This window comes from Artibeus jamaicensis, unplaced genomic scaffold, assembly GCF_021234435.1.
Source record: "Artibeus jamaicensis isolate MK-2021 breed Jamaican fruit bat unplaced genomic scaffold, CSHL_Jam_final contig_415, whole genome shotgun sequence".
NCBI classification, from domain to species: Eukaryota; Metazoa; Chordata; class Mammalia; order Chiroptera; family Phyllostomidae; genus Artibeus; species Artibeus jamaicensis.
Genome location: NW_026521823.1, coordinates 16824056 through 16832376, shown reverse-complemented (window position 1 = coordinate 16832376; position 8321 = coordinate 16824056). Strand labels below are relative to the sequence as shown.

The 8321-nt window shown below is 34.3% G+C and overlaps 1 pseudogene; it reads right to left on the bottom strand.

Annotated features, from left to right (window-relative positions):
• Positions 1-3775: 3775 nt before the first annotated feature.
• LOC128627482 (ferritin heavy chain-like) lies at positions 3776-4805 on the bottom strand (annotated as a pseudogene).
• Between the last annotated feature and the right edge of the window lie 3516 nt (positions 4806-8321).

Genomic DNA, 8321 nt, shown 5'->3' with positions numbered 1-8321 from the left:
GAAGTTCTAAACAACTATGTTGGTTAATTCAGCTTCTTAGTCAAGGTGTTCTATTATTCATTGATCACATTTACCCCCAACTGATAATATAATTATTTTTCAGTAGGAGAATCTTTTTCTTTCAAATGAATGGCTGAAATTTCTAATGGATACTGATTTACTTATATATCTGGAGTATTTGTATTGTATGAATCAATTAAATTTATGTGAAGCAGGTCTAACACTGGAATTCTCTGTTGTGATTCATTCAATTTCCCTGTAGAGCTTTAATATCTGATAATGCTTTTTTTGTAATTAAGATTTAAGTGCCAAGTCCCACAACTCTTGGCATATAGAGAGATGCCATTTAACTGAGTACTGTCCCATTGTGACACTGTCATATTCCAACTTTTCAAGTGTTAACAGAAAGACTCATTGGATGCAGTCATTACAACTCCAATGCTGCATTTTAGTACCAAATGAATAGCATGACCTCAAGAACAGCAGATAAAAAACAACTGAGCATATTTGAATTGACAGTACTACAACTAGATACTTTTAAAATTCTATTTATCAACAAATTCTAAATATTATAACTTTTTTAACTTTTAATATTCTTCCAAACGTTCTATTTATATGATTGTCACAATTTTCTTACCTTTCCATTTCAATGATATATAATAGTTTATTGAATAATAAAATATCATTGGACATCTATTCAGATGCATATTTACTAAAGCAAAGGGCAATACATGAATACTTCATGACATAGAGGATGCGATATAGAAGGAGAAACAATATTAAGCAAAGAATTACTTGTGTAATTATTTAACTATGTTATAAAGCAGAAAGAGTTTTTCCACCAGGCACTAGCAGAGGCAAACACTAGGCATCAAGCATTGCACCAACAGTTTTGGGTATTTTATTATGAATGGTACCATCCAGGGGAACAGGAAGCTAACGCTCAACAGCCAAGTCTTGATGGTCTGTAGAGCAACTTCAGTGTATTGGTATTTGTTCAGATTAATGTTAGCATGATGTATTGTTCTTTATATTTAACTACTCTGTATCTTTATATTTAAAGTGTTTTTTGTTGTCGTTGGCAGCATATTATTTGGTCTTGCTTTTTAATTTAATGTTATAATCTTTGCTTCATCATCAAATACTTTAGGCTACTTACATTTAATAATATTACTGAAATTGTTGGGTTTCTATCCACTCTCTTGCTATGTGCTTTTTATTCTATCTGTTTTCTTCTTCTAGTGAATTTTCTGATTGTATTTTATAAATGTAACAGCTGATGCTAGAATAGGAAGGTAAAATTAAATACATGAAAATGGGCTTTTCACCATAAGCAGTTTGTTCCACAACAAAGATGTTGACTTGATGAGAAGCTGTGTTGCAGAGGGAGGAAGACGATTATGCAGCCGCATGATATTGATCAGCTTAAATTTTTGAATTTCATTTTAACAGAATTTTATGCAAAAAGAAATTGAAATTTAAGTGTTGAATTAAAAATGTTACGTTTGTGCTTGTAGGTTTGACCCCTGATTGGGGCAGGTATAGGAGACAACAGATTGATGTCTCTCTCTCTCTCTCTCTCTCTCTCTGTGCCTCTCACTACCCTCCTGCCATCCCTTCCTTTCTCTCTCTCTGAAACTCAATAAACATACCCCTGGGTGAGAGTTAAATACAAAATTAGGTTTGCATTTTATTCAGGCTCTCTGATTTTTGAAGAAAACCTTGCAGATGGCATCTGCAATGTAGAATAAATATTTAATGAAGCTATCACATAGAAGATGACTACTATGTGACTTAAACCAATTAAAAAGCAAACAGAAAAACAATAGAGAAAAATCAATGAAATCAAATTCAATCGGTTATAAAATTGATCAACAAAATTGATAAATCTTTAGTAAGACTAATGAATTAAAAATCAAAAGCAAATTATCAATATAAAGAATGAAAAATACATTATTACTAATGTTGAGGAAATTAAAGATTAAAAAATATCATTTGCCACTTTCTGCCAATAAAAGGTATAAATGGATAAGTTTCTAGAAAGACACAAAGGGCCAAAATGAACTCAAGAAATAAAAAATGTCTAAATAAACCTGTAAACCATACAGATATTTCATAAAACCCCAGGCTCAGGTGACTTTACTGGTGAATTTTTCCCAATATTTAAATACAAAATACTGATGCTTAAAAATATTTCAGAAAATATATAGAGACTTTTTACCAGTTTATTCTGAGACAAATATTACCCTGGTATGAAAGCCAAAGATATTACAGTAACATGTACAGTAAAAATACAGAATGATATCTCTCATAAGTACACATAAAAATACTTAAATTATTAACAGATTTTAATAAAAATTACAATATCCTAGAGGTCTAAGTGTGTTTTAATATCCAAAAACCAATTCATATACTATGTTGACGAAATATGGGGGGATAACAGCTTCCCAACAAATACACATAAGATCAAATACTTCTTTGTGATAAAATTCTAATATAAACTGCAGTAGAAAGAAACTTTTCATTCTGACATATCATAGCTATGGAAGACTTATAGCTAAGTCATAATCATCACAATGACATCTGCTCCCTATGTGTCAGGATGCAAGATTACAAAAGTCAGTTATATACCTTTATACCATCCATCTGTGAAAATGAAAAGACAAACAAATCACAGACTGGGAGAAAACAATTGTGCATCTGTTAAAAGATTTGTGCTCAGAATATATTTTGATCATTATACTAATACCTCAATGTCTACATTACTATAGGTCTCTAATCATCTTTGAAATAAAATATTGTAAGTCCTCTAACTTCATTCATCTTTTAAAAAATGGTATTGCTGTCTTTCATCCTTTGCACTTTCATATCAATTTTAGGATCAACTTCTCAATATCTATGTAAGGCCTGGTGTATTATATTAAATTTCAGGCAATTTGGGAGATATTTGTCATCTTAACAATATAGAATCTTCTAAAACCGTGAATATGGCATGTCTCTTCATTTCTTTAGATTTTTCTTTACCTTGTATCAATGTTTTGTTGTTTTCAAGGTACATATTTTTCATTTCTTATATTAAATTTATCACCAGGTACTTTATTCTAATGTTATTATAAAATGAAGATTTATGTTGATTGTTACTAGTGTATGTGTGTATGTGTATGTGTATATATACACTTATGTGTACACTCACACACTCCCTGAGATCTGTTGAGAAAGTATCCAGCCACATAATATGAAAAATAGAGACGTTTATTGAATGAGACCAAGGTACAAGAACCATCCCTCTCCCTCTCTCTCACTCTGTTTATTTTCATAAATAGCACATGCTTTGAACTTATGTATCTATCCAATCTGATATTTGTTGCCTTATAATTGGAGTGTTCAAACCATTTAAATTTACTGGAATTGCTAATACAGCTGGGTTTAAGTACACCAGCTTGCCCTTTTAAAAAATATTAAATTTATTGCACTGACACTGGTTAATAAAACTATACAGGTTTCAAGCATTCAATCCTGTGGTACATCATATTGCATTGTGCATTCAGCACCCAGTGTCAAGTCTTTTCCCATCACCACCTCTTTTCTTTGTGGGGGCACCAAATTACTTTATTTTAAAGAATAGTACCATTGAAGGACATGAATGGATGATTCATACAAGTTATAGAAAAGGTAAAGGCAACTCCAACATGCACTACTGCTTTGGTAACCAGGGAAGTCACTTACCCAGGTACAGTAAGTGACTTAGGCCATGAGAAGGCTGCTTAAGACTGTACTACTCTGTACTGTCTCCCAGAGTATGTTTGGTCAAAGAGAGACTCTACCAGGCCAAATCCAGGGGCCTTCAACCTGTGGAAGCTGGTTACATGGTCCCCCAATTATTTGATGGATTTCACCTGCTCATCCAGGTAGTGAGTCTCAATAAAGTCACACAAATGAGGTCCATTTTTTTAGAGCCCAGTCTGTGCAAGTCCAGTAGTGACTGATTCAAACTTTTTTCCAAGTATAATTCACACTTCATTGCATTTGGCCCCTCCTCCCAGTCATCATGTTCTGTTTTTTTGATATCCTGAATGAAGATTCTGCCACCTAGTCGATTCTGCAGCTTCATAAGTTTCTCAGCATGTTCCTTCTCCCCATGAGATTGGCGAAGAAGATCTTCGGAAAAGTTCTTCAAAGCCACATCATCGTAGTCAATGTAGTGAGACACGGACAGGTAGATATAGGAAGCGTAGAGCTGGAGTTGATCTGGAATTGATGGTGGCTTCAAGCCCTGTGGTAGTTTTGGCACACCTGTAAGGTGGATGTTGTTATTATGGGTTGCTGAGGACAGGTGACTTCACGGTACTGGAACGGTGGCAGGGACCTTGAGGCAGTCTGAGGACCATGTGACGTAGTGGCAGGATTTAGCTGGGTAGCGCTGACTGAGATGGGAGTTTTTGCACTGGTTCTGTATCAAGCACTGTTGAAGCAGGAAATCATGGCAACGCCAGGGAAAGATTGTCCTATCACCATTCCCTTTGACCCCCTTCATTTGCTATTTGCCCTATTTTGTTTACTTTTTTCTTATTTCTTCTCTGCTTAGTTCATTGATTTTTTGTATGATTTGATGTTATCTTCGTGAACTATACATCTTTCTTTATATTTTTTGTAGTAATCCCATGGTGTGTGAAATACATCTTTAATTTACCATTGTCTGTCTTCAAGCAATGATGCGTCATCTGCTGTCTAGGAACTGCAAAACCTTCCCCCTCTTGCCCTCTTGTGCTTTTGCTGTCACAGAGAGCCCTTCCAGTTACATACATGGCAGTACATAGTTAAGCATGTTTTTTCTTTAAGGAACCAAATTTCTTTAAAAGAGATTTTAACATAAGAAAAAATGTGTTTTATATCTTTCACATATTTACCATTCTATTGCATATATTTAAATTTCCACCTACTATAATTTTCCTTTTTCTGAAGAATTTTTTTTTACCATGAAAAATAGAGGGATTTATTAAAGAAGATGCAAGATACAAGAAACATTGTACATGGGACAATGATGCCTCAGTCCCTTTCAATGTAGGCATCTTGGGACCTCATACAATTCTCCCAGCCTCCATTAGCTGCCCCATTATATTTTTATAGATCTCATCAGCTATCTGAAATCTCTTCCCTTTCAAAGGTGATTTCAGTTTTGGGAAAAGCCAGAAGTCCCAGGGATCCAAATCTGGGCTGTAGGGTGCTGAGTCACCTGGGCGATTTGATGTTTCTCCAAAAAATTATGCACAAGACATGATGAATGAGCAAGCATGTGTGGTAATGAAGCTGCCAATCACCTCCAGTTGTGCGTAGCTGTGGCCTTCTGAATCCTCTGGATGGTTTCTGTAGAGGAATGTTCAAATTTGACACAAAATTTGATGCAAATTCATTGCTCTACTCGATCAGTCATATTGAATGTAACAGCCACACAGTATGGCTCATTCAACAGCATCTACTGCCCCCACTGACTACTACAGTGAAGTCATCACTGCTCATGCCTGCACATTCCAGTCCACTCTCCTTGGCTGCCAGGTTACATCAATGCCACTCAAATCATTCTCATTATATTAACATTAGTTGGACTTTTACTGGACAGACCTCGTACATACAGGATCTGGCAGAAATAATGCCTACTTGGGTATGATTGGTAGAGTAATAATATGGGTGTAATAATTTATAGTTTTAATTTGAACATTTCAACTGAAATGTCACATAGTGAGTTTGAGTGTTATATTGTTATGTTACAGATAGTGTTATGTTATATGCTTATGATTTCAAATACATGATTCTGTAATAAAAAGGACTGTTATTTGTGCCAGGCCCTGTATATATGTGTATGTGTGTGTATGTATCTTATGTATAGATATGAGCAGCTAATAAGCACATAAAAATGTTCAACATCATTAGTCATTAGTGAAATACAAATTAAAACCACAGTTAAATAACATTAAACCTATTAAAATGGCTATCACTGAAAACCTATGGTACAAAGGGTTAAAGAAGATGTAGATCAACAGGTGAAAATATCAAGTAGTGCAGCCACTTGGAAAACAGTTTGGTCTTTTCTGAGAAAGTTGGATATATTATATAGAAACATACAATTCAAAAATTTCTCTGACAGGTATTCATTCAAGGGAAAAATACAGCTACACAAATTCTCATACATGAATGCCGATTGCAGCATTATTTATAATAGTCAAAACCAGGAAACTCTCTCAATGTCCTCCAAGAGGTAAACAGAAAAGCAAAATGTGGTACATAATCAGAAATGCTAAAACATGCACGAACCTCAAAGATATTGTAGGTAAAAATCACTAGATACAAAAACAATCTAATAAATAATTCCATTTATATGTGAATTCTAGAGAAGGCAAATTTCCAGAAACTGAAAGCAGATTATTTTCCTGTGACAGAGAGTGGACAAGAGAATGATCTATGTCTACCTAGATTGTGGCAAGGATTGTATACCTATAAATTTATTAGAGATCATTAAAATATTCACTTAAAGTGGGATAATTTGGGGGTTTATAAAAGCTGTTAAATTTTTTAAACAATTGAAATATAACTTTTAATATTTCTGTGCAGATACTTGTATTGTATGCCTTGTTGCCTTTGCTAATCCTTACCTCACTGCAGGAGGTGTGACGTCCAACAGAAGAGCAGCACATGACCTTGAATGAGGTCAGCTCTCTCTTGGGCCTGCTATTCTCCTGGGGACCCACACACATGCGCTGTTTTGGAGTCAGTGGAGGGACTGGGCAAATTTGTCCTCATGTTTTTTCATTCCATTCCCAGGGTTTTCTTCCTACATTTTCATCAGGTCTGCTGATTCAGGACTCTGTCTTCTCCATCTGGATCTAGCAAGACTGTGAGTTTTTACTGCAAGATCTGGTAGAAGTCAGAGTACAAAATTCTACAAACTCACAATTCATTTTGTTTTCTTTTAAGAATTAGTGGTGGCTTATTACCTTATGCAAATTTAACCAACATGGCAACCATGCCAAAGAAATGAAAAGATTTTCAGGGCATACATACAGACTGTGCATCTCAAAATTCTTCTGTGTCACAGTCTCATTCTACCGAATGAAACTTTCTCTTTACTACAGAAAGTGTTCTGCTTAAACACTTTCTGGTACTTCCATGTTTTTTTTTAATTATTTTTTTAATATTTGGTATTCCTAAGGTATATAACTCTTCATTTTCTCTTAAATTGATAAAGCTTATTCAAGACATAAATTCAAAGCACCAAGTTATCAATGGGAAATATGTGGAAATGTTTTGCTTGAAACTCACTGAGAATATAGTGAAAAGAATAATGTTTCTAGTGTAAATTTAATTAACACATAAGTAAGTTTTGAAATCACACATTGGTAATAAGAGGGTCTGGAATATTCCACTTTCTAGTTTTTCCATCTGGATATAGTTTGTATATATCTAATTAAAAATATTGAAGATGTTGTATAAACTTTTGTGCTTTAATTATCAGAAATAAGAAGACAAGGAAAGGTACCTTAGCAAAGGGAACTTATTGGGAAGAAATAAAGAACACATGAAGTAGATGGAGAGGCTGGCTAAAATGGACCTGAACAGGGCAAAAGTCCACCAACTTCTGAAGGGCTCAGAACGAGGAAGTGTAAAGCACTTTACAAGTCAAGGTGCAGGTACTGTGTGAATGAATCATAGCTTCCTTATCTTTCCCTTTGTCCTGCACTCAGGGTTCAAGTGGTAAGGGCCAAGGACCCTGCCCTTTATTGGAATTGATAGGGCAGGCTGCACATGGAATCCCTTCAGTGCTCACAGGACATTTGTGTGTAATTTTCCCCAGTCTACACAATAAGGCAGAAGAAGCACCCAAAGGAAAGTTGTGATTCTGTAAGGCAGTAGGTACACAGTTTATAAATTAGATGTATTTTTTTCTTTGCCATAACAATAAGACTGTAAGCTCTATTTATTCAATTCCCAGCTCCAAATGTATAGAACAGACCTTATATTTGCATAGTACATAAGTATTTATTAGCTGACTCACTTACCATCCTATTAGAGGCCCCTAAAATTAAATAAGAAAGTTTTATTCATAAATCTTAAAACTAATGGAATAATTTATAATATTCTTGTTTATAATTTTATTTTAATTTGATTAAACAGTTTAAATAATGAGTTCTGTTATTCCATAGCTTTTTCACTTTTAATGTTTTAATATCTAAAATTGTAAATTGACTGGAAAAGCAGAAAATGAACCTCAGCATGTCTGTAAGATGATAAAAACAAATACATCATTGTTATCATTTCTCATCAAATTC